The sequence below is a fragment of the Lagenorhynchus albirostris genome, chromosome 11, assembly GCF_949774975.1.
Source record: "Lagenorhynchus albirostris chromosome 11, mLagAlb1.1, whole genome shotgun sequence".
Taxonomy (NCBI): domain Eukaryota; kingdom Metazoa; phylum Chordata; class Mammalia; order Artiodactyla; family Delphinidae; genus Lagenorhynchus; species Lagenorhynchus albirostris.
Genome location: NC_083105.1, coordinates 60,559,902 through 60,585,967, shown reverse-complemented (window position 1 = coordinate 60,585,967; position 26,066 = coordinate 60,559,902). Strand labels below are relative to the sequence as shown.

Genomic DNA, 26,066 nt, shown 5'->3' with positions numbered 1-26,066 from the left:
TGTTGGGATCCTAGTTACCCAACCAGGGATCTAAGGAACCCATCCCCCTTCCCCCCCACTGCCCCCCAGCAGTGGAGGCAAGGAGTCCCAACCACTGGACTGCCAGGGAATTCCCACATTTATTAGTTTTTAAAGGTAACGTTTAAAAATCTTCTAAGCTCTCATTTTGACTTTCACTATGTTTGTTTGCTTGAATATACAGGCAAAGGCACAAACTTAGAACCAAATAAGCCCGCTGTCTCTGTATTCCTGTTTTTCACAGCTCTGCCCCTGGTGGGTGGTAGTGAAGAAGAGACCACCCAGTAAACTGAGTTTAGTTTCCAGACAGTGAAATGATCTATAGGCTCTTAGTTTTTGTTGTTTTTTAAGTTAGCAGCTTTTTTTTTAAATCAACACCCTTTCCCCTTTATCAGCACCCTTTTCCCTTTCATTTTCTAGTCATATGCTCAAAGATCTTGGTTTTTTGTTTTTTTTTGTTTTTTTTTAAGCTTAAAGCTTCAGATTTTTTCTCAGCCACTGCTAAATCCAGAAAACTCTTCCCCCAGGTTGAGGAGGGGCCTGGTTTTGAAAGACTTAGTTTGGATGACTTTGTGGGAGTTCTGCCTAATAAAGAGTACAGGGGTGGGCTTTGGCAAGAGAATAGAGCACATTTCCTTGATGGCTATAATACACTCAAGAAGCAAATTTCAGGCACTAAAAATAAAAATTTCACATCTGCTCAGTTTTATCGGGGTCAGGAAAATGTCTCCTCTTAGAAGTTAAGTTGAATGCGATACCAGAGTTGGTTTGCCAAGTGTCGCTAAACTTGGGGTCAGATTGCTGAGACCTAATTTGTTAAGAGAGTTGTATTTTAGACTAGTTCATTTGAACATTAGTGATAAGTAGGTTTAGAGGATTTAAATGTGTTCAAAATTAACATTCTAGTGCAAAAGGTCATACAAGAGAATTTTCTATTTTAAAATAATAATACTCTTATCAAATATAAATGTTTCGGCGTCATTTGTTGTATCTAGTATTATATTTGATTCTTAGTGTGATTTTTTAAGTGCTTTTTAAACGAGTTCAGTTTAAGTAGAAAAGGTCTCCTTTAAAACGTAGGTGCCTTGATTGATTTGAAAAGACTGAGAAGGCAGTCTTGAGACCTTTTCAATTGCTCCTATTTATTCATTCCAGTGGCTTTCTGTCAATGACGTCATTGTTAAATCCTGTTGCATTGTGTAATGTGGCCATTTTAGTTCTCAATTAAATAACGAGCACAAGGGTGCCTAGTGTTTCAGAAAAATTTAGTATCTGTTCTCATATCTCCCTTTCCCTTTAATTGTTCTACTTTGTAAAGTAGCATATAAATGTTGGCACTAAAAATTTAGTTCTGCTCATTCCTTGCTTCTGATTGTTTTGTTTTCCCTCCTTGAAAATGTTTTAAATGTAAGATGAACATCTGTAGAAAAGCTTTATTACATAACGCTTTGTAAGTTACTGGTTGGGTGTCTGTAAACATTAATAGATAATAATTAGTTGAAAATTTTCAATTTGCTGTTTAATTGAAAAACAGGGCATATTTTTCATATTTCATACAGAAGGGATATCACAATAGTACTATACCTTTCTGTAACATTTAGCATTATTATACAGGCCCTGGTGTTCTGAAGCATTATTTAAAAGGTATATGCCACACTATGACTACATTGTTAATACTATTCTAGGTTTTAAGAATTGGGCCCCTTAAAAGACCCTGAAAAAGTTTCTGAAGAAATTTTTTTTCTTCAGAGTTGGTTGCAAATCTGGGCTGTAATTTGAATTTATACTTTTCCTTCCAGTGTTTTTTAATTTTAATTATTTATTTATTTTAAAAATATTCGTTTATTTATTTGGCTGCTCCCAGTCTTAGTTGCGGCACGGATCTCTGTTGTGGTGTGCAGGATCTTTAGTTGCAGCATGTATGCGGGATCTAGTTCCCTGACCAGGGATCGAACTTGGGCCTCCTGCACTGGGAGCATGGAGTCTTAACCACTGGACCACCGGGGAAGTCCCTCACTCCAGTGTGTGTGAAACTCTGAGTGGCTTATGGAAACTGCATAGTATAACTCGTTTGATAAGTTGGGCATGCCTGTCTAATTTACTATGAATCCTTCTCACCCTATATCTGTGTGTAAAATAAATAATGATTTCAAAGAAGCGGTTAAAATATAAAATACCCAGGTCAAGACAAAGACTTGCCCATTACAAGATGAGAGAACTCAGTTAAAAATCTACATCTCTGAAAAAAAAAAAAAAAATCTACATCTCTGAAGGAATTCCCTGGTGGTCCAGTGGTTAGGACTCGGCTCTTTTCACTGCTATGGGCCTGGGTTCAGTCTCTGGTCAGGGAACTGAGATCCTGCAAGCCGCACGGTGAGGCCAAAACAAAAGAAAAACAAAACAAAAAATCTACATCTCTGAAAAAAAAATTTGAAACGTTTTCACAGGAAAGCAAATATTTGCTGCAAATAATCTAAGTAAGGTTAAATGCTATTGAGATGGATCATTTCAGATTATTCCATATGTTCTTCATTAACTTGACCCTGTTTGGATTGCTTAGAAGGGGGGTGAGGATCCTCTCCAATTCCCTCCTTTTTTTAAAAAAAAAAATTTATTTGGTTGTGCTGGGTCTTAGTTGCAGCAGGCGGGTTCCTTAGCTGCAGTTCGTGGGCTCCTTAGTTACGGCATGCATGTGGAATCTAGTTCCCCGACCAGGGATCGAGCCCGGGCCCCCTGCATTGGGAGCATGGAGTCTTAGCCACTGTGCCACCAAGGAAGTGCCTCCAATACCCTCCTTTTGGAAACCTAAGGTGTAGAAAGATTCAGTGACTTGCCAAAGGTCACTGACAAAATTTACAGAGTGATAGAGGTCTTCTGACTTCAGATCAGTATCCTTTCCATTACACTACTACTCTCTCTTTTTTTTAAATAAATTTATTTGTTTATTTTTGGCTGCGTTGGGTCTTTGTTGCCGCATGCGGGCTTTCTGTAGTTTCGGTGACCGGGGGCTACTCTTCATTGTGGTGCACGTGCTTCTCATTGCAGTGGCTTCTCTTGTTGCAGAGCATGGGCTCTAGGCACACGGGCTTCAGTAGTTGTGGCTCGTGGGCTGTAGAGCGCAGGCTTAGTAGTTGTGGTACACAGGCTTAGTTGCTCCGTGGCATGTGGGATCTTCCCAGACCAGGGCTCAAACCCGTGTCCCCTGCAATGGCAGGCGGATTCTTAACCACTGCGCCACCAGGGAAGTCTGAATTTTAGCAAAATTTATTGAGCATTTATTGTGTGTCAGATGTGTTAGGCTCTTGGAATTCATTGAAACAGGTATGTTCCCGGGCCTTCTTGGAGCTCCAGTTGCTGTTGCGTTATAGTTACCTACACTTAGTGCAACGAGAAGCCCGCGCACCGCAATGAAGAGTAGCCCCTGCTCATCGCAACTAGAGAAAAGCCCATGCACAGCAACAAAGACCCAACGCAGCCAAAAATAAAATAAATTTATTTAAAAAAAAAAATAAAAATGCTGTCATGTCCTTTAATACTTGTTTTTACTTTTATTTATAATTTTGGCTCAGGTTTGTAAAAGAAGATGCATGGAAAGAGAAAAGAGATTTGTATATATATATTGTGATGTACTTAATGATATTTTTGCTTGGTTGCTGTTAAATCCCTAGCATTTATGTAGTTTTAGGAAAAATTGATTAAAACGAAAGAATATGAAAAGTAATATAGATATTTTTAAATAATTATTTTTAATTGTGGTAAAAACCACATAACATAAAATATACCATCTTAACCATTTTTAAGTGTACATACAGTTCAGTGATATCAAGTATATTCATATTGTTATGCAACAGATCTCCAAAACTTTTTCATCTTACAAAACTGAAACACTACCTATACCTATTAAAATCCTATTTCCCCCTCTTCCCAGCCCCTTGCAGCCGTACAAAGTGGGTTCTACTTTGTATTTCTATGAATTTGACTACCTTAGATATCTCATGTAAGTGGAATCATAGGGTATTTGTCTTTTTGCAACAAGCTTATTTCATCTAGCATAATGTCTTGTGAGCTCATCCGTATTGTAGCATGTGACAGGATTTCCTTCCTTTTTAATGCTGAATAATATTCCATTGTATGTATATACTACATTTTCTTTATCCGTTCATCTGTGATGGCCACTTGGCTTTCTTCCACCTCTTGGCAATTGTGAATAGTGTGGCTGTGACTTGGGTGTGCAAATATCTCTTTAAGATCCTGCTTTCAGTTCTTTTGGATATATACCCAGAAGTAGGATTGCTGGATCATATGGTAATTCTATTTTTTTTAATTTTTAATTTTTTCATTTATTTATTTATTTCTGGCCGTGCCGTGCGGCTTGCGGGGATCTCAGTTCTGCGACCAGTGATTGAACCTGGGCCCTGGCAGTGAAAGCGCCAAGTCCTAACCAGCGGAACGTCAGGGAACTCCCAAGTAATTCTGTTTTTAATTTTCTGAGGAAATGTATTTTGTAGCTTTGCTTTTAGCTTCTATAAACAAAGATTTTCAAAAACTACATTTCCATACTATGTTTTCAGTTAGAACTACATTTTAAGCTTTTTTGTCTGATTATAAGATTATTTCCAGATAAGATTATTTACAGATTTCCTATAAGATTATTTCCAGATTTTGTAATCTAATGGAGCAAGATCATTAATACACTATAGCTGATATCCAGCTGCTTTTACATTATTTAAATACGGATATTTGTAATGTAAGATGCTTAAAATGGAGCTCAAGGATTGAGATTTGAGACAGGAATTATTACCGTTTAAGATTGCACATGAAAAATTGTCATGATAGGGAATTCCCTGGCGGTCCAGTGGTTAGGACTCCAAGCTTCCACTGCAGGGGGCGTGGGTTTGATTCCTGGTCAGGGAACTAATATCCCACAAGCTATGCGGCACGGCAAAAAAAAAAAGGGAAAAAAATTGTCATGATATACAATGTTTTTTTTTTAATTTTAATTTTATTATTTTTATTTTATTTTATTTTAATAAATTTATTTTATTTATTTATTTTTGGCTGCATTGGGTCTTTGTTGCTGCGCGTGGGCTTTCTCTAGTTGTGGCGAGCAGGGGCTACTCTTCATTGCAGTGCGCAAGCTTCTCATTGCAGTGGCTTCTCTTGTTGCCAAGCACAGGCTCTCGGTGCGCGGGCTTAGTAGTTGCGGCTCGCGGGCTCTAGAGCACAGGCTCAATAGTTGTGGTGCATGGTTTAGTTGTTCCATGGCATGTGGAATCTTCCCAGACCAGGAATCGAACCCATGTCCCCTGCATTGGCAGGTGGATTCTTAACCACTGTGCCACCAGGGAAGTCCTGATTTTATTATTTTTTTAATACAGCAGGTACAATGTTGTTGTTTTTTTTTTTTTTAAGGGAAATTGGGGCCGGATTGTGAAGGGTCGTTTATTATGCATTTCTTTTTTATATTTATTTTATTTATTTATTATTTTTGGCTGTGTTGGGTCTTCGCTGCTACACGCGAGCTTTCTCTAGTTACCTGAGCGGGGGCTACTCTTCGCGATGCGCAGGCTTCTCACTGCGGTGGCTTCTCTTGTTGCAGAGCACGGGCTTTAGGCATGTGATCTTCGGTAGTTGTGGTACGCAGGCTCTAGAGCGCAGGCTCGGTAGTTGTAGTGCATTGGCTTAGTTGCTCCGCGGCATGTGGGATCTTCCTGGACCAGGGCTTGAACCTGTGTCCCCTGCATTGGCAGGTGGATTCTCAACCACTGCGCCACCAGGGAAGTCCCCACATTGTATTATTTTTAACTGAAATGTGAAATTCAGATGCACCCAGACTTAAATTACTGATGGTTCTTTGATTTATTCCTGAAAACATTCTGATGAATAATTGACTTAAGTCTTAAAATTTTATTGCAATAACCAGAATGGAGACGTTATAAAGTATTATCATATTACATTATCTAGATGGGTTTTACCATAAAAATTTAAGAAATAGGCATTTAAACTTTAAGAAATAGGCACATGTAATAAGGGTTACATGAAATAGGCACTTTCATTTCCCGTACTTCTTTACTAGCGTTGAAAATTTTTACTCCATGGACTGTTTGGTTTTAATCATAGCTTTGCTTGCAAAGGAGTTTGATGCTGTTTAAAAGTGGTACCACCCAAGAAATTGGTCCCTTTCCAAAAAGCTAAGCATCAAACTTAAACAAACCTTTCATTTTTTTAGCTCCATAAAGCGTCAGTATTATAGATAGTATTGTCCAGAATGATTCTCTTAATGAGAATGTTACTGAAGGACTACTAATGTTGCATCATCTGAAGACCCCCTCATAAAAGCAAGGTATCCCAGGACCACAGTAGAGCAGATGGTTTGGAGATACCTGGCATTGTGCTCAGCATGCTCTACAATATTGTACCTAGAGAAAACAAAAATATAAAGGCTATGTTTGGAAAACATGAGCTTCTGTTCAGAAGTCAAGTTCTAAGGCTTTTCTAGTTCTGGTTCAAAACCACCATCAGGCCCATGCAGCTGCCTTCTGAAACCTGAAATGGAGGCTGAAAATGAAAGCTACTGCTGCACATGAATGGTTCTGTTTATAAATGAGTCACATTGTGTCATGTCTCCTGTTTTCTTATACCACCTCCACACCACCCCCATTTCTATTCCCAACCTCCCGTGAGATGTTGGTACTATGAACAAACACAGGCACTCGCTAAAGAGTACTGTTTTTTCTTTTTTTTCCTGTTTGCTATGCTGCTGTTAGGAGGGAAAATGAAATGACTCTTTGAAAGTACAATATAAAAATCCACAAAATTGTTGGGAGATTGGGAACAGTTGTTGGGAAAAGTTTTTCTACTTGGTTAGTACTCTTCTGGATGGGAAGTTATAGATGACTGACTGTTAAGTGGGATCTTAAAGCCAAAATACTGCGGTTTGTTTTTTGTTTTAAATACTGTTTTTGCAGATGAACAAGTCTCACATCCTGTGTAGTATAAGATTGAACAGTTTAGCTGGACGAAATAACTCCAGCTCTGAAACTAGAAGTAATTGAAAATTCTTTGTGAAAGAAAAAGAAAGTTTGCCCTGAATGAGATATTCAGTGTAGACAGGGGAGTGATACACTAGGATCCAAATCATAACTTTGCTTCTTACTGGCTATGTGACTTAGGGGAAGTTCTTCATCCGCTATGAGCTGAGGTTTCTTTATCTGTAAAAGAGAGTTAGTATTAATATTTACCCCCATGGGATTATTAAGCTTAAATGAGGTAGAGAACATGTGAGAGCACATAATAGGTGCTCAACACATATTAGTGCCCACCTCTCAATAAAAGTTCTGTCTTCCATCCATTTAAGAGTAGGATTTTAATCACTTAGTTGAAGGCAGCTCTTTCAAGTTGTTGTGTCTAGACCTTCACGTTCTTTCTCACCCATTATGTTTCTTGTCCATTGGTGTAGTCATTGAACTACCACAACTGCCAAAGGAAGTAAATTCCAACCAGTATGCTTTGTTCTTTCATAAACCATTCTAGTAAAAACAGTAGTTGACAGTAGAGGTTTTTAAGATTACCCGTGGATTTTCTGTTTCTTCATCTCTCGTTGGCCTGGTTGTGAACTTGATAGACAGTTTGCTAGAAAAACATTCTCCTTGATGAACACTTTGTTGACACTTCATATAATGATAATTAGGTTTCTCAATTTCTGTTTCAATGAATCATTTTTCTGTCCCTATTTTCTTAAGAGTTGTTTGGTTTTCTGTACATTAAAACAATTTTATTTTTTCCTTTTACCTTTCTAGAACTTGGTTTTACTCAATCACTTTTACTTCCTTTTGTAATCTCAGCTAATTCCTGTCTCACCTATCTCACCCCCACCCCCCGAGAAAAAACTCAACACTTCAAAAATGATTGTGAAATAATTTACGACATCTAGGCAGGTGTAAAGGATAATACAGTGGATATTCTTTTACCCATATCCCAGGTCACAAAATGGTACATTATAAATATTATTAAAGCTCACAAGATTTGTCTGCCCTTCTAAAATTTTTTAAAATTGCTGCTGAACTGTATGTTTTATCAAGTAATGGTTGTGTGTGTAAACTCACTTGTTTTAATCTTCTATCGCAAAAGGAAAGTAAAAAATTGAGAAACTGGTTAGGTCTGAACCGACTCAATTTAGTGATTTTGGAATTTCTTGACTTCTATTCATCTAAGAACAAGGATAATTATAGCTGCTCAGTTCTTTCTGGTGATGTAAATTCACAGATGTACAAATACATACAAACAAATATCTAAGACATTTGTTAGCTGCTCTTTGTACAGTTTTAGGTATGTCAGTGTTTTAGATCTTAAATGCCTGAAGGGCAGGAACCACCTCTGTTTTTCTTTATACAGAGCATGTTTGGTACCATAAACATATAGGTGCAGAATACATGATCTAAAGGGAGAATACTGGTTACGCACACTGCTATGTAAATTACAGTTTCATTGTGGGAAATGGGGAAATTCAAAGCATTCACTTTATAAATATCTATAGAGCTAAAATTAGAAAACTTACCTTTGAGGATAGGAAAAAATTTTTTTATTTTTTTGGCCATGCTGCGTGGCTTATGAGGTCTCAGTTCCCGAGGGATTGAACCCAGGCCAAGGCAGTGAAAGCCCAGAATCCTAACCACTAGGCCACCAGGTAACTCCCTAAATATATTTTTAAGTAACCTGTTTAAGTGATATTGGTAAAAACATTAAACAATGCAAATAATACTGAAAGTAAAATAAATATTATTCAAATAATAATGAAAGTAAAGTAAAAATTTATTGAACATTAACTATCCAAAGAAAATCACTGTTGAAATTTTGGTGATCATCCTTGCAGATATCTTTTTGTACCTTTGTGTACAATTTACAAAGAAGTCTGCATATTGTTTTATGAAGTAGAATCATACTGTTCACAATTCTCCATAATCTTATATTTACTGAATAGAATATCATAAACATATTTTCCATAAATAATAATAAATATACATCTACATCATCATTTTAAATGATTGTATGGGAATTCCTTAGTATGTTTGTACTAGGATATGCTTAACCCTACTGATATACTTTTTTTCTAAAATTTCACTGTCATAAGTAATGTTCTGGTGAATATTGTTGTTTATACTTTTTAGATTAAAATTTTGTAAGTGAGCAATTCTACTTCTAGGTATATTTCTAGGAGAAATGAAAACGTACATCCACACAGAAACTTGTACACAGATGTTTGTAGCAGCACTATTCATAATACCCAAAAGGTGGAAACAACCTAAATGTCCAATGGATAAACAGAAGTAGTATATCCATTTGATGAAATATTATTCAACCATAAAAAGAAATGAAGTAGTGTTACATGCTACAATGTGAGTGAACCTGGAGTTAAGTGAAAGAAGCCAGACCAAAAAAGGTCACATATTGTATGATTCCATTTATATGAAATATCTAGAATAGGAAAATCCATAGAGACAGTGATTGCCAGAAGATGGGGTGAGGGGAGAATGGGCAGTGATTCGTTAATGGACAGAGGGGCTTTTCTAGGGTGATGAAAGTTTTGAAAATAGAGGGAGGTGGTAGTCGCACAACATCGTGAATGCACTAAATGCCACCTAATTGTACACTTTTTTTTTTTTTTGCTGTACGCGGGCCCTCACTGTTGTGGCTTCTCCGATTGCGGAGCACAGGCTCCGGATGCGCAGGCTCAGCGGCCATGGCTCACGGGCCCAGCCGCTCCGCGGCATGTGGGATCTTTCCGGACCGGGGCACGAACCCGTGTCCCCTGCATCAGCAGGCGGACTCTCAACCAGTGCGCCACCAGGAAAGTCCGACACTTTGTTTTAATAATTCTTCCTTTATGAAAGTTTTAATATTTTCCCTTATTACTACTTAAAATTTTTTTTTCCTAGTCTCTTATTCTTTCAGATGAATTGGACATATTTTGTCAGGTTCCCCTAATAAAATCTTTTGGAATTTTTATTTTGATTGACTCATACTATACTTTCATTATTTTCTTATTGATCCTACACATTTCTTGCTAACTTTAAGCTTCGTATTGTATAGTTTTCGTTGCTCTTGCAAATAGGATCTTTTCTTCCATTTTATTTCTAACTGGCTCTTATTTGTATATAGGAAACCTATTGACTTATTGTGTGTTAATTTTAAAATGGCTGTATTACAATCTTATTGCTTTCAATAATTGTTAGTGACTTTCTTTAGTGATTTTTAGTTATTTTCCAGGTATACTGTCATGTCATCTACAAATAATTTTACCTACTCCTTTTTAATATTTGTACCTCATTTCATTCTTGTCTTTTTAAATAAGAGTCACAATAGTAGGGATCCTTGTTTTATATTTCACTTTCAGAGGGGTGATTTTAAATTACTGCATATTATATCAAGTTGTTTGCCACAGTTTATTTCTCTTTTGTCAAATACTCAGGCAGTTTCAAGATTTCCTGTATTTTAAATATAGAATATAATAGAACATATAGTTTTCTCATTTTATTTATTTATTTATGGCTGCGTTGGGTCTTCATTGCTGCATGTGGGCTTTTCTCTAGTTGCAGCTAGCTAGCGGGGGCTACTCTTCATTGTGGTGCGCAGGTTTCTCGTTGCACTTCTCTTGTTGTGGAGCACGGGCTCTAGGCGCACGGGCTTCAGTAGTTGTGGCATGCGGGCTCAGCTGCTCTGCGGCATGTGGGATCTTCCAGGACCAGGGCTCAAAGCCGTGTCCCCTGCATTGGTAGGCGGATTCTTAACCACTGCACCACCAGGGAAGTCCAGTTTTCTCATTTTAAATCATTTTCTTAGAATAAGTCCTCAAGAGTATGTTAGCTGATTCATTTATTACATAATCAGTATTAAAAGAACAGAACAGAAAACTCAGAATACGTTAAATAAAATGCATACATCTGAATTATTCATTGCCATATTAAGCAAAAGTTGAAGGATACCAGTTTAGGAAAAGGAATTCACAAATGCATAGATGAACATCTGTATATTTTCATGGAGTAGCATTTCCATCTTTTATTCTTTTGTCATACTGTCATTGACAGTTTAAAGCTGTGATGTGTTTCTGTAACACTAGATATAAATAGAGTATCTGCTTAGTATTTATCTAGTAAACTGGACAAATTAAGACAAGGAGAAGTCTAATTCTCATATTAAAAAGTTACCTTGGGGTTTATGCTTGGGAGGTTTAAAATGTCAGCTGGGGGCTTCCCTGGTGGCGCAGTGGTTGGGAGTCGGCCTGCCAGTGCGGGGCACACGGGTTCGAGCCCTGGTTTGGGAAGATCCCACATGCCGCGGAGCAACTAAGCCCGTGAGCCACAACTACTGAGCCTGCGTGCCGCAACTACTGAAGCCCGTGTACCTAGAGCCCATGCTCCGCTAGAAGATAAGCCACCACAGTGAGAAGCCGATGCACTGCAACGAGGAGTAGCCCCCACTCGCCACAACTACTAGAGAAAGCCCATGTGCAGCAACGAAGACCCAACGCAGCCAAAAATAAATATAAGTTAAATAAGTAAATTTAAATAAATAAATAAAAGGTGGCTTCTTGAAAAACAAAAAAATGTCAGCTGTACTGTATCAGATTATATAATTGCACTGTGGGTATAAACTTAGAGAGCCCTATCATTAAAAGGTACCCAATATGTAAGTGCCTATTTACATTGTCACTTCAGGGATCTCAGGATGGTATGGATCTGAAGAGTTAACTTCTTTTTTTTTTTTTTGGCCCCGCCAAGTGGCATGTGGGATCTTAGTTCCCCAACCAGGGATCGAACCTGCATCCATCCCCTGCATTGGAAGCTCAGAGTCTTAACCACTGGACCTCCAGGGAAGTCCCCTGAAGAGTTACTTCTTAGTATTAATTCAGATTTTTATGCTTAATGTTACTGTATTATGATTATAAATATATAAAGTTTATTTGTGCAAATAAATAGTAATTGAGGGGAAGATGAAAAGGATAATAATAGTTAATTTGTTGTGATGGTAGAATTTGGGATATTTTCACCCCCTTTTTGGTTTTCATTACTGTTAATAGTACTATAAATATTTTTTAGACTGTTATTTACAGAACATGATAGATGGCTACTATTATTCATTTTTCTTCAGGCCCTACTAGAGAAATTAATTTGGTTTTGTTAGCGAAAGCCTCTAGTATACTTGAGTGTGAGGTACTTATCTTTACTATGTACATCTCTACTTTGCTTCAGCATTCTTTCATGCTTTATCATCAAACAGCATCTCCTTGCTACATTTTATCTAGGAAAATTTCTGAAAACGTGAAATTTTATCCACAGCTTCTTTCTCCTTTCAGAAGTATACAGTGTATTCAAAACAGTTATTTCTGCATTACTAATCAACCCCAGGCTATTTTTAATGGGAATTATGTATAATTTGAAGAGTTCGATATGATTATCCTTTTTCAGTGGTAAATCCAGTGGTTAGAAACAAAATATTAGATTACTGTGCATTTTATTCTTTGTTTTATAGTATTTATTGCTGCTGTTTTAAACACTAATGATACAATTTGGTGTTACAACTCTCCTAGATAAATTCAAAAGAACATACTGTGGGTAGTAATGGTACATGTGTAGATGGGAGGAAAAAAACATTAAAAGTCACATTTAGCCTTTTTATTTTCTTAATATACGGTGACTTACTGAGTACCTCCTAAGTGCCAGGAACAGTGCTAGGTATGCTGTATTTTAATTTTTATTAGTTATCCCAGTATCCTTTTTGCCGTTGAGGAAAGTAAGGCTCAGAGAGGTTCCTTGGCTGATCAGTGGTGAAACCAGGATTCATATCTAAGTTTGTCCAACTGCACCATTATAGTGCATTACAGTGTATGTAATGGCCCTTATTAATTTTAATCATCAGAGGCTCTCAGTAATTTAAAATGTCAGTTGAATATGAACAGTTCGAAAGTCAGTCAAGGGAATTCCCTGGTGGTCCAGTGGTTAGGATTGTGTTCATCTCTCCTTTAATCAGGGAAGTGATAGAGGCATGAAATAAGTCCAAAATTAATTTTTCTCATTCTCCTATTTATTGTATCACTTTCGTGTTCTTACTAAACCAAATGACTGTATTCTCTCTTTTTTTAAAAAAGGGTGTCTTTTAAAATTTTTTATTATTTTTTAAATTCTTATTAAAATTTTTTTTTGGCTGGGCCGTGTGACTTGCAGTAGCACGGCCCAGCCAAAAAAAAATTTTAATAAGAATTTAAAACTTAGTTCCCTGACTGGGGATTGAACCTGGGCTCTCAGCAGTAAGAGCACAGAGTCCTAACCACTGTACCAGCAGAGAATTCCCAACTATATTCTCTTAAGCTTTATGCTCCTTCTCACAGCTTTCCTCTGGTATATATTATATATTTAAATGAATTTTAAATCATAACAGTCTGAATAATAATAGGTAATTATAGCTAGTTTGCGAGGGATGTTAAAGTGAGTCCCTTTCCCAGGAAATTATCACTATGGTGAGAGCTGGCAGAAAGATAAGGCAATTTTAGTTCATTTCTCTGTCTTGAAAAACAATTTTCACTATGGAATGATGTTGACAGAGATAGGAAGTAAGTGAAAGTCTTGGAATTTATAAGAATTTTGGTATGTTACTAATGATCAAATTTTCAAATCCTTAGTTTTCTTGGACATGAAAAATAAGGAAATGTGTACCTTTGGATTGACGATGGATAATGTAAAACCAGAGAGTGTTTAGTTAAGGAAGCATTACCAAAACTGGGGGAAAAAAATGTAGTTTTGATGGAGACACATCTGAATTACAATTCTTCAAATGGTCCCATTTAAAATTTGTGCGTACACTGCACGCCTTTCCCCTCTTTTTTTCTTCCTCCTCAACACTTCCCTGGGAGGGTGGGCTTTTAAAACACCTATCACTTAGTTACAGCGACACCTACTGGTGAGAGCCTTTGCAATCATTGTGCTGATTGCCCTGTACTTTGGGAAGACTGCAGTTTCTGCAATGTGAAGAACCAATTTTTAAAAAACGCTGTAATGGAGATTGACATATGTACACTATTGACACTATGTATAAAATAGATAACTAATGAGAACTTGCTGTATAGCACAAGGCACTCTACTCAGTGCTCTGCAGTGACCTAAATGGGAAGGAAATCCAAAAAAGAGGGGATATATGTATACGTATAGCTGATTCACTTTGCTGTACAGTAGAAACTAACACAATACTGTAAAGCAACTATACTCCAATTAAAAAAAAAAGTTCTACATTGATAATTTCAGGTCCACTTAAAAAATAAAAAATAAAATAAATTAAAAAAAAATAGGGACTTCCCTGGTGGTCCAAGTGGCTAAGACTCCATGCTCCCAAAGCAGGGGCCCTGGGTTCAGTTCCTGGTCAGGGAACTAGGTCCCACATGCTGAAACTAAGAGTTCACATGCCGCAACTAAAAGATCCCGAATGTGGCAATGAAGATCCTGAGTGCTGCAACTAAAGACCCAGTGCAGCCAAATATATTGAAACAAACAAACAAACCAAAAAAAACACTGTAAAACACTGTTAATATACCAAAAAGTGGGGAGATGCATAGGCTGATTTTTGTTTTCACTGTGTCGGTGTTTTTAATGATAAAAGTTGTATAATTACACTATAGAAAATATGAGAAGGAGAAAGGGGAAAAAGAAAACTAATAGCACTTCCCATTACAGTCACCAATTTGGTGTTTGCTCTATTCTATATAAATTTTAATGTATGTATTGGGTTGGCCACAAAGTTCGTTCGGATTTTTCTGTAACATCCTATGGAAAAACCCTAACGAACTTTGCAGCCAACCTAGTGTTTCTTTAGCATAGCTTTTTTTCTTAGTATGCATGTAATGTGTTTCTTCGTTTGTTTGGTAATATAGCATAAGCATATTGTCTAAATTGTTATACTTTAATTAATCATAAATTTTACTGACTGCCTAGTAGTCCATCAGGTTACCTGAACAGTTTATTTACATTTTAATTCATTTCTTCTATTGCTGTTGTAAATAATTTGATGAGTGTCTGTTCAAATGACTTTTTCCATAGTTGGATTTTTTTCAATGATGAGCATTTTTATGGACTCTGACCTTTCCCCAAATAAGTTATGTTTTTGCTTATTAGTGAGGTTGAATATTTTTCCTTCTTGTTTGTTTATTATTTTTTATTTTTGGTTGCATTGGATCTTTGTTGCTGTGCGCAGGCTTTCTCTAGTTGAAGCGAGCGGGCGCAACTGTTTGTTGTGGTGTGCAGGCTTCTCATTGCGGTGGCTTATCTTGTTGTGGAGCACAGGCTCTAGGTGCGCAGGCTTCAGTAGTTGTGGCACAGGGGCTCAGTAGTTGTGGCTCGCAGGCTCTAGAGCACAGGCTCAGTAGTTGTGGTGCACAGGCTTAGTTGCTCCACGGCATGTGGGATCTTCCCGGACCGGGGCTCGAACCCATGTCCCCTGCATTGGCAGGCAGGTTCTTTTTTTTTTTTTAATTTATTTATTTATTTCTTTTTGGCTGCATTGGGTCTCGTTGCTGTGTGCTGGCTTTCTCTAGTTGTGGTGAGCGGGGGCTACTCTTCGCTGCGGTGCCTGAGCCTCTCATTGCGGTGGCTTGTCTTGTTGCAGAGCAGCGGCTCTAGGCGCACGGGCTTCAGTAGTTGTGGCTCACGGGCTCTAGAGCGCAGGCTCAGTAGATCTCACATATCGCGGGCTTATTTGCTCCGGGACATGTGGGATCTTCCTGGACCAGGTCTCGAACCCATGTGCCCTGCATTGGCAGGCGGATTCTTAATCACTGTGCCACCAGGGAAGCCCTCCTTCTGCTTGTTTACAGATTATACCAGTTGATTTGTCTACTGGCATGATAATATTTTTAGGAACTTGCCTGAGCTCTTTTTTTAAATAAAGAAATTCATTTGCTGAAAATAACTTCCTCAAGTTCTTACTGGCTTTTTCTAATACAGAAGCTTTTTATTTTTGTATGTCAAATGAACTGATCTTTTCTTTTGTGGTTTCTTTAATGAATTCAAAAAATCATAACATAGATCTCTACGGTCTATGCCTTATAAAAGTTTTTGTCTTTTAATCATTTATTTTTGGCTGCATTGGGTCTTCATTGCTGCGCGCGGGCTTTTCTCTAGTTGCAGCGAGTGGGGGCTACTCTTTGTTGCGGAGCATGAGCTCTAGAGTGCAGGCTCCGTAGTTGTGGCTCACGGGCTTAGTTGCTCCACGGCATGTGGAATCTTCCCGGACTAGGGCTCGAACCCGAGTCCCCTGCATTGGCTGGTGGATTCTTAACCACTGTGCCACCAGGGAAGTCCCTAAAAGTTTGATAATTGTTTTCTTTTCATATTTAAATATATGTGTGTGTGTGTATTTAACTCCCCTCCCTCCCTTTATTTTTCATTCTGTTTAATATGAAAAATATAAAGAAGTCAACCCATCATTTAAAGAAACCAATATTAGTGTTTTTAAATTTTTTTCCAGTCTTTCTTTCCAGACATTTTTGTAAACATTGTACTTTATCTGCCCAGAATTATTTTTGAAGTGTGACAAGGGTGTGATATTGTAACTTCAATATCTAAAGTTACTTTGAACATATGGTTTGTCTCTCAGCTTCCTGACATCCAGAGCAAAAAAGGCAGCTAGAGATACCTTTTTCTGTCTTGCGTTTTATCTCACTAGAGTTTGGGTCCTTGACTGTAGAACCTAAATTTAGTGTGTGGCACACAACAGAGATGAAATAAAGATTTATTGTATTAAAATAAATAAAAAATAAATATTTTCTGTCTCCCTATTCCTGTGGTACCCCTCATCCCTGACAGTGTAGGTTTTTTCTTTTCACTTTTCCCCTTTGAACCTTTTCTTTTTTCCTTCCTTCCTTTTTTAAAAAAGAACTTTTTGAACTATAGTTTGCTTTTTAAAACAGCTTTATTGAGCTATAATTCATATACTCTATAATTCACCCATTTAAAACGTACAGTTCAGTGGATTTTAGTATATTCACAGAATTGTGCAACTACCACCACAATTCGAATTTAAGAACATTTTCATCACCCCAAAAAGAAACACCACTTGACCCATTAGCTATCATGCCCCATTCTCGTTCCTCATCCCCAGTCCAAGACAGTCACTAATCTACTTGCCATCTCTATGTACTTGCCAGTTCTGAATGTTTCTTATAGATGAAATCATACAATATATGGTCTTTTGGGATTGGCTTCTTTCACTTAGCGTAATGTTTTCAAGGTTCATTCATGTTGTAGCATGTATCAGTACTTCATTCTTTTTTATTGCCAAATAATATTTCATTGTGTGGGTATACCGATTTTTGTTTATCCATTCATCAGTTGATATACATTTGGGTTGTCTCTGCTTTTTGGCTATTATGACTAATGCTGCTTTGAGCATTTGTGTACAAGTTTTTGTGTGGACATGTTTTTATATCTCTTGATTATATACCTAGGAGTGAATTTACTGGGTTATTCAGTTTTTGGTTTTGTTTTTGTTTTTTTGGCTGCACTGCACAGCTTGTGGGATCTTAGTTCCCTGACCAGGGATCAAACCCCGGTTCCCTGCAGTGGAAGCACGGAGTCGTAACCACTGGACTGCCAGGGAATTCCCTGGGTTATTTAGTTTTAATGAGTCCCTTAGTCTGGATCTTCAAAAAATCTTTAAAAATGCTTGTTGCCTGTCTTTTGTTCATATCCCTGGCAGTCTTGCTGTTTTCAGTTATATCCCAGAAACTTTGAAGTTCCCTGTATTCAGCCGCTTAAATCCTGCTTTCTTTTAAATCCTAAATACTTTTTTTTTTTTTTTTTTTTGCGGTACATGGGCCTCTCACTGTTGTGGCCTTTCCCATTGCGGAGCACAGGCTCCGGACGGGCAGGCTCAGCGGCCATGGCTCACGGGCCCAGCCGCTTCACGGCATGTGGGATCTTCCCGGACCGGAGCACAAACCTGTGTCCCCTGCATCGGCAGGCGGACTCTCAACCACTGCGCCACCAGGGAAGCCCCTAAATACTTTTTTTATCCATGCCTTACTCTTTACTGGAACCACTGCCCTACTTTAGACCTTTATTATCTCTCACCATTATCTAATGAAATAGCCCAGAATATTCCACTATTTTCTTTCTAATAGTCCCCCTCCCAACTCTAATACTTCTCTTATTAGAGTGTTTTATTAGTACTTTAATATACAAATTATAGGACAGATATTATACTTGTTGATTTCATTTTGTGTCTTCCCAGTGAGATAATGAAGCTGGGAAGCTCTATAATGGCCAGGATTATATCTATCGCCAGAGCTTGATACAATATCTGGTACGTGTCCTTATTCCTAGAGGTATACTTGCTGGGTTAAACATTAGTCACTTATATCTTACAGACTTGGTCTATATTGACTTGGTCTATATAGACTTGGTCTATATAGACACTCTATCTTATAGACTTGGTCTGTATTGCCAACATGCCCTACACACACTGTGCTGTTTCCCTGACATATGCTTTTGTGCAGTCATGCTACTAGCAGTTGTATGAAAGTGCTTATCTCTCCATACTCTATCTACCATCACCTTTTTAAAAAATCAGTCATTTAAATATCTGTCTTGCATCTAATAATATCATCTGTTCTGAAGTTCATCTCTCCACCTACATCTTCTCTACTCCACCATCATCCCACACTCCACTACATTCCTTTATGCTGCCCATAGTCTTCCCTGTGCCTGGGATGCCCTTCCCTTGCCAACATTTTTCACTTGGCTAACTCCTATGCATTCTTTGAAGTTTGGCCCAAATCTCAGTTCCTTTAGGAAGCAAGCCTTCTCTGAAATTCCAGACTGGAGAAATTACCCTTTTCAATTCTGGAACATCTTTTGGATGGCTTTTACTGTAACGTTCGTATCATTATTTTGAAATTATCTGTTTCTCTCTTTAGTGAACTACAAGCTTTTCAACAATGAGAACTATTTCTTTGAATCTTTGGAGCTTTGTATAGTACCTGGAGCAATAGACAGTAAATAATTGATAAACATTTCTACAGATTGCCTTTAGGAAGTCCACATGGTGGTAAAAGGCAGTATAGGGATAAGCTCTTAAGTAAGTTTATATGTAGTAAAGCCTATAACTTATACATGCGTGTGTGTGTGTGTGTGTAAAATATGTTGTAATTTTAAAACAGGAAAGATTCAATGTGTAATAAATAAGTTTAGAAGCCAGGTGTATATATGGATTTTTATAGAGCACAAGTTACCGGTGAATTAGCAAGGGCTTGCATTCTGGAGCAGAAGGAAATAAATTTCTGTTGCCCATTCTCTATTCTTATGTGGTCTAGTTTAATACAAAATTATCATCAGAATTTTTTGTTACATGCTTACCCACTTACGGCATAGTTCTGGGAGTTGGACAAAGAAAATTAAAGACTCTCATCAATTTGAGTCACACAAAATAGTGACACAGAATACTGGTAGAACATACTGAGATACAGATTGCAGTCAAGAAAAATTTCTATGCCCAATGTAGTCATGACTCACATTAAGAAAACATAATTCCCTTTTTCTTTTTTCCTTTTTTTTTTTGTAGTTAGGGAATGCATTTAGCTGTATGTACTAGAAAACCTATTGCAGTGGCTTGACCAGATAGGGGTTTATTTTTCTCATATAATATGAAATCTGGAGATAGTGAGTCCAAAGTTGGTGTGGCATCTCCAGGTAACAGTAGGAACCCCTGCCACGTTTACTTTTGCCTTAGTGTGGGACAATTGCCATGCTTGCAGCTACTCCACTGTGGGTCATTGTGACCTTTCCAGACAGGATAAAGGAGGAAGCAAGCCTAGTTGTTCCCAATTAAAGAGGTTTCCTGAAAGTCTTATCCAGCAATTTTGTTTTATACCTGATTGACCAAGACCTTGTTACTTGGCCACTCCTGATCTGCAAGGGAATCTGGGAAGGAGAATATTTTTAACCTGGCACACTGTTACCCTGAACAAAAATCAGGTGGCTTTTAGGCAGAAAGAAAGAGAGATTGAAAACTGGGAACAAGAATTAGTATCTGCTGGGACTTCCCTGGTGATCCAGTGGTTAACACTCCGCACTAACAATGCAGGGAGCGTAGGTTTGATCCCTGGTCAGGGAACTAAGATCCCACATGCTGCGCAGAGCAGCCAAAAAAAAAAAGAATTAGTATCTGCTATTGAGTGCCATAGCCTAGTGCACATACATATACATACCACTGACCACACATAGAGCATGAGGAGTCCACCTAAATAATTATTTTAGATGAATGACTCTTTGTTTCTTTTATTTTTAAAAATTTATTTATTTTATTTATTATTTATTTTGGGCTGCGTTGGGTCTTTGTTGCTGCGCGCGGGCTTTCTCTAGTTGAAAGGGGACTACTCTTTGTTGCAGTGCACGGGCTTCTCATCGTGGTGGCTTCTCTTGTTGCGGAGCACGGGCTCTAGGCGCACAGGCTTCAGTAGTTGTGGCTCGCGGGCTCTAGAGCGCAGGCTCAGTAGTTGTGGCGCACGGGCTTAGTTGCTCTGCGCCATGTGGGATCTTCCTGGACCAGGGCTTGAACCCGTGTCCCCTGCATTGGCAGGTGGATTCTTAACCACTGCGCCACCAGGGAAGCCCTCTTTTTTTATTTTAAAACTTTCAAAAGATTATTTACTGAAAATTGTGGGAACATAATGGCGGCCAGTTTTTTAAATCTTCCTGGATCTTCCTCCTAAAAACAGAGTATGTTGATATCATGTACCTCTTAATATGATGTGATAAGAAGGGCATTTCACTTATGTGGTATTCTTCTCCAAGACCCATAACTCCAGTCTAATGAGAAAACATCAGACAAATCCGAATTGAGGGACATTCTACAAAATACCAACCAGTATTCTTCAAAACTGTCAAGGTCATGAAAGACTGAGACACTGTCACAGATCGGAGGAGCCTAAGGACACGTGATAATTAAATGCAATGTGGTATTGTGATAGGATCCTGGTAGAGAGTAAGGACATTAGTGAAAAACTGGTGAAATCCAAGTAAAGTCTACAGTTTAGTTACTAGTATTATACCAATATTAATTTATTGGTTTTGACTAATGTACCTTGGTTATGTAAGATGTTAACATTAAAGGAAGAAGAATATACAAGAACTTTCTGAAGTATCTTTGTAATGTTTCTATCAATCTAAAATTGTTCCAAAACAAAAAAAATTACAATAGCTAGAGAAACTAGGACAGCAAAACCAAAAACTTTACAATCAAACCTTGTATCTGCAGTGAACTGTAGATCTTTGATTGTTGGCATTTGTGAAGGGAAGGAAGCAGAGGGAAGGCAACAGGGTTTCTGATGGCCCTGAGAACAGGAGAACCTCTAAATCACCAACAGGTATTCATTGGAGAAACATCTAGAATAGTAACTGACTCTGGGAAGGGGTTCTGCCCTTAGAGGGTGTGTAGGAGGGAATGGAGATAAACTGTGGCAACTTTTGAAATTAACAAACTGAAGTTCTAATGCAAAACTGCACTGAGAGAAACTTCTAGGGGTAGAATCCACTTTGAGCAAGACAGGAACAAAGAAAAGGACAAGGTAAAAGTCAGAGAAAGAGCAGAGGGTAGAAAGAAGGAAGAGTTGTATGTTTTTTGTTTTGTGTTTTGTTTGTTAGTCACTTTTCAAAAATAAGAGAAAATCTCTAAAGCCATGAAGCTTAGAAAAACCCATCCTGGCTCATACCCCTTCCTCACAAAATTACAGGAAAACTCACTTAAGTTTAAAAATGAGTTTGAATCCATGTACAACTACTATTAGCAAAAGATAGCAATAGCAACAACAGAAAGAAGCAGAAAAACTCCCTAAGGCAGTGGAAGGCTCCTGGAAAGACATGCTCACCAAACAGATGAAAATTGAAAATGAGCTAATTTAGGAAATGATGGAAGTTTACCTTCAATTTAGGAAAATATCAGAATTGAGGTGATTGGAGAAAAGGAGAATTTGAAAAGAGAACTGATGGACCACACAAAAAAATTAGAAATAAGAGGAAAAAATCATTTCAGAAATAAAGATGAAAATAAAAGGAACATCAAATAATGACAACAAATATGACTCAAAAAACACAAAATAAAGCAATTAATTTGTTATATTTAATAGAAGGAGGGAAGCTTTTAAAATAAAAGAAAGCAAAAAAAGAAGGACTTCCCTGGTGGCACAGTGGTTAAGAATCCACCTGCTAATGCAGGGGACATGGGTTCGATCCCCGGTCCAGGAAGATCCCACATGCTGCAGAGCAAATAAGTTCATGTGCCACAACTACTGAGCCCGCGCCCTAGAGCCTGTGAGGCACAACTACTGAAGACTGCATGCTTAGAGCCCCTGCTCTGCAACAAGAGAAGCCACCGCAGTGAGCACACATGCCGCAACGAAGGATAGCCCCCGCTCACCACAACTAGAGAAAAGAGCCCGCGCACAGCAACGAAGACCCAACTCAGCCATAAATAAATAAAAATAAATTACAAAAAAAAGAAGTAAAGGAGTTTGAGAAGAAATGATACGAAATATAGGCAAGGAGGAACCAACATTCATCTTAACTAAGTTCCTGAGGAAGAAAACAACCAAATGCATGGGACAGAAAGAAAACTTTCCCAAAATGTGCCTGGGAGGGACTTCCCTGGTGGCACAGTGGTTAAGAATCCACCTGCCAATATAGGGGACACGGGTTCGAGCTCTGGTCCAGGAAGATCCCACATGCTGTGGAGCAACTAAGCCCACAAGCCACAGCTACTGAGCATGTGCTCTTGGGTCCACAAGCCACAACTATTGAGCCCATGTGCCACAACTATTGAAGCCTGTGCACCTAGAGCCCATGCCCTGCAACAAAAGAAGCCACCGCAAAGAGAAGCCCACACGTCACAACAAAGAGTAGCCCCTGCTTGCCGCAGCTAGAGAAAGCCGGCACACAGCAAAGACCCAATGCAGGCAAATAATTTAAATAAATAAATAAATTTATTTTAAAAATTTAAAAATGTGCCTGGGGAAATCGACCCAGAATGGCCAACACTGAGACATAGTCTATTAAAACTGGTGGACTTTAAAGAAAAATGACATTTGGGCATCCTAGCAAAAAAAGACCTAATCACTTACAAATGAAGGAAAATGGATTTTCACTAGACTTTTTGACAGCATGTTTAGTGTTATAATGCAATGGATTAACATTTAAGAGAATCAAGGAAATAAAACAACAACCAAGAATTTTCTGTTCGGACAAATAGACCTCCAAGTATAAAGATCACTAACATGTAAGAATAAAGGAAAGAGTGTTCACATGATCCCTTCCTGTGGAATCTACTAGAGCTTCAAATAGTTAAAATGACTAGAGGACCAGATTACGGTACCTGAATACTAATTTCCCATGAGAAGAAACTAGGGTGCTCGCTTCGGCAGCACATATACTAAAATTGGAATGATACAGAGAAGATTAGCATGGCCCCTGCGCAAGGATGACACGCAAATTCGTGAAGCGTTCCATATTTTTAAAAAAAAAAAAAAAGAAAAAAAAAAAGAAACTAGGAATACTTGAAGAAATAGCTGATTCTAGATCTAGAGCAGAAAATTAATATCAAATGTGAGACATCTTGTCAAAGAACAAAGGAGCCAACTTGATGTTTCTGTGGCCAAGTGCAGGATAGCTTGAGCATCAGTAAGGATAATAACTGCAGTGGATAGAAGCATCAAATATGTTTAAATCCATGAGTTCATATCAATGCAAAAAAGACTGACTATGGGGGGGGCTTAAGGGAACTACTTGAGGTGGTGGAAATATTCTGTATCATGCTTTATTAGTGGTTACATTACTTACTGTATACATTTGCCTAAAGCATAGTTTCTCAACCTCAGCACTATTGACATTTTGATCCAGGTAATTATTTGGGGGGGGAGGAGCAAAGCTGTCCTATGCATTGTAGAATATTTAGCAGCACTAGATGCCAAACATGAAAATCAAAAATGCCTATATTGTCAGATGTCTCCTGGGGAGTATAATGGTGCCAGTTTGAGAACCCTGGTCTAAACTTACTAAAAGGGTGAATTTTTATTGTATGTGAATTGTATCTCAGGAAACTTGATTTTTAAGAAAAGGAGAACTCATTAGTCACTTTTTTTTTTTTTTTCCCCGTACGTGGGCCTCTCACTGTTGTGGCCTCTCCCGTTGCGGAGCACAGGCTCCAGACGCGCAGGCTCAGCGGCCATGGCTCACGGGCCCAGCCATCATCCCGGACCGGGGCACGAACCTGTGTCCCCTCCATCGGCAGGCGGACTCTCAACCACTGCGCCACCAGGGAAGCCCCGTTAGTCACTTTTTAAGGAGTCTAGGAAACCAACTCATTATTTTAAAAACTACTAATTGACAGAATCAAGCATTTATCTTATCTCTTTTACATTAGACTGTACTTCAAGAGTAACCAAATAGTCAATATAGGTAGGGATGGATTTATGGGTCATTTATATATATCACTCCCAGTTGTCAGTTTTTGTGCCATTAAAGGTATGATTCTTCTATTCCTTTTTCTCTAATTTTCTACCTCTAATATACTTTGTTTGGACTGGGAAACTAGATTAATAAAATTATTATTGTTTAGAAATATAAAGGAGAATTCCCTGACAGTCCAGGGGTTAGGAATTTCACTACTGGGGGCTTTGGTTCAATCCCTGGATCCTTATGTATTGTGAATCATCTATTTCTGTTACTAGAGACTTTTTTTTTTTTTAATGCAGCACCAGGTCTTAGTTGCAACATGTGGGGTCTTAGTTGCAGCATGTGGGCTCTTACTTGTGGAATGTGGGATCTAGTTCCCCAACCAGGGATCGAACCCGGGCCCCCAGCATTGGGAGCACAGAGTCTTACCCACTGGACCACCAGGGAAGTCCTTAGAGATGTTTTTATTTCTTGATTTGGGGACATATTCTGGATACCTGTTCCTCACGCATAAGTGGTGTTACCAATATTCTGTTTCAACATGGCTGAAAAGACACAAACACTTTGTGGTCTGAGATATGCTTCTTTGAGTTAAATCTGTTGTGTAAATTGAAACATATTCAGAAAACCCAGTGTGTGTTTAATATAGGTATAGTTTTAAAGTTTTAGTCTTACTGTATTAATACTTACTGAATTAAAGTTAAAGAACACAGTGTTCCCAAAATCATTTCAGAAAGCAGATAAATAGGGAAGTGTATGGGAACCACCCTTCTGAAAATTACTGAGGAGGTTCTTATTTCATCTTATTTTAGTATTACCCAAGTTTTTTCTCAGAGAAGAATAGGGTGTTTGACTTACCATGTGGTGGTCTTGAAAGTTCATGACTTCAGCACACTTCTTCACTTTGAGGAAACTAAAAAAGTGTGTAACTACCATAGCTATTTCAGAAACTGATGCTAGAGGCAACCACTGGGTTGGGCAAGACTGTCATTAAACTGTGCCTTTGGTTTACTAGTTATTTTAATCATGGAAAGGAAAATCCATAATTTATTTCATTGCTTAACCAGTGCCACATTTTAAGATAAAACTGTTCTTTTTCTAAAACTGTTATTAAAAGAGGCAGGAAACAGATTTTGGTCTGATGTTGATGCTTTGTTGACATTTTATCCGTTCTTTTTGTTAAATGAAATTCAAAATTGTTCATTTTATCTAAGCCCATTCTCAGTTTTCTTATTTTAAAAAAATTTGAAATCATTGTGGGGGTCCAGGAGGATGTTAATTTTTGACTGTCCATTTCATAAGAATTTGAAAAGAGGGTTAGAGATTTAGTTTTAGTAGTCCTGATATCTCAGTATTTCTCTGTGTTCCTATTTAGTGTATTATGCCTATCTTGAATATTATTCTTATGTTTCAATAAAATGGAGAAAGATTTGCCTCTTTCCAGTTGATTGGGACAAGGGAGAACTTTGGGGATTAATGAATTGCTTCTCAAATTTTAATGGAGTTAGGTTAGCTTGGAAAATAGATCAAAGAAGATGATCTGCTGATATACACCACAGTTTT

At 38.1% G+C, this 26,066-nt stretch overlaps 1 protein-coding gene and 1 non-coding gene across 2 annotated transcripts in view; both read left to right on the top strand.

Annotated features, from left to right (window-relative positions):
- SP1 (Sp1 transcription factor) overlaps nt 1–26,066 on the top strand; it is a 46,711-nt gene that overhangs the window by 9,468 nt on the left and 11,177 nt on the right. The gene's annotated exons all lie outside the window — the stretch shown is intronic.
- LOC132530117 (U6 spliceosomal RNA) lies at nt 23,458–23,564 on the top strand. Its single transcript, XR_009543676.1, has one exon. It is a non-coding gene; the product is annotated as a U6 spliceosomal RNA (small nuclear RNA).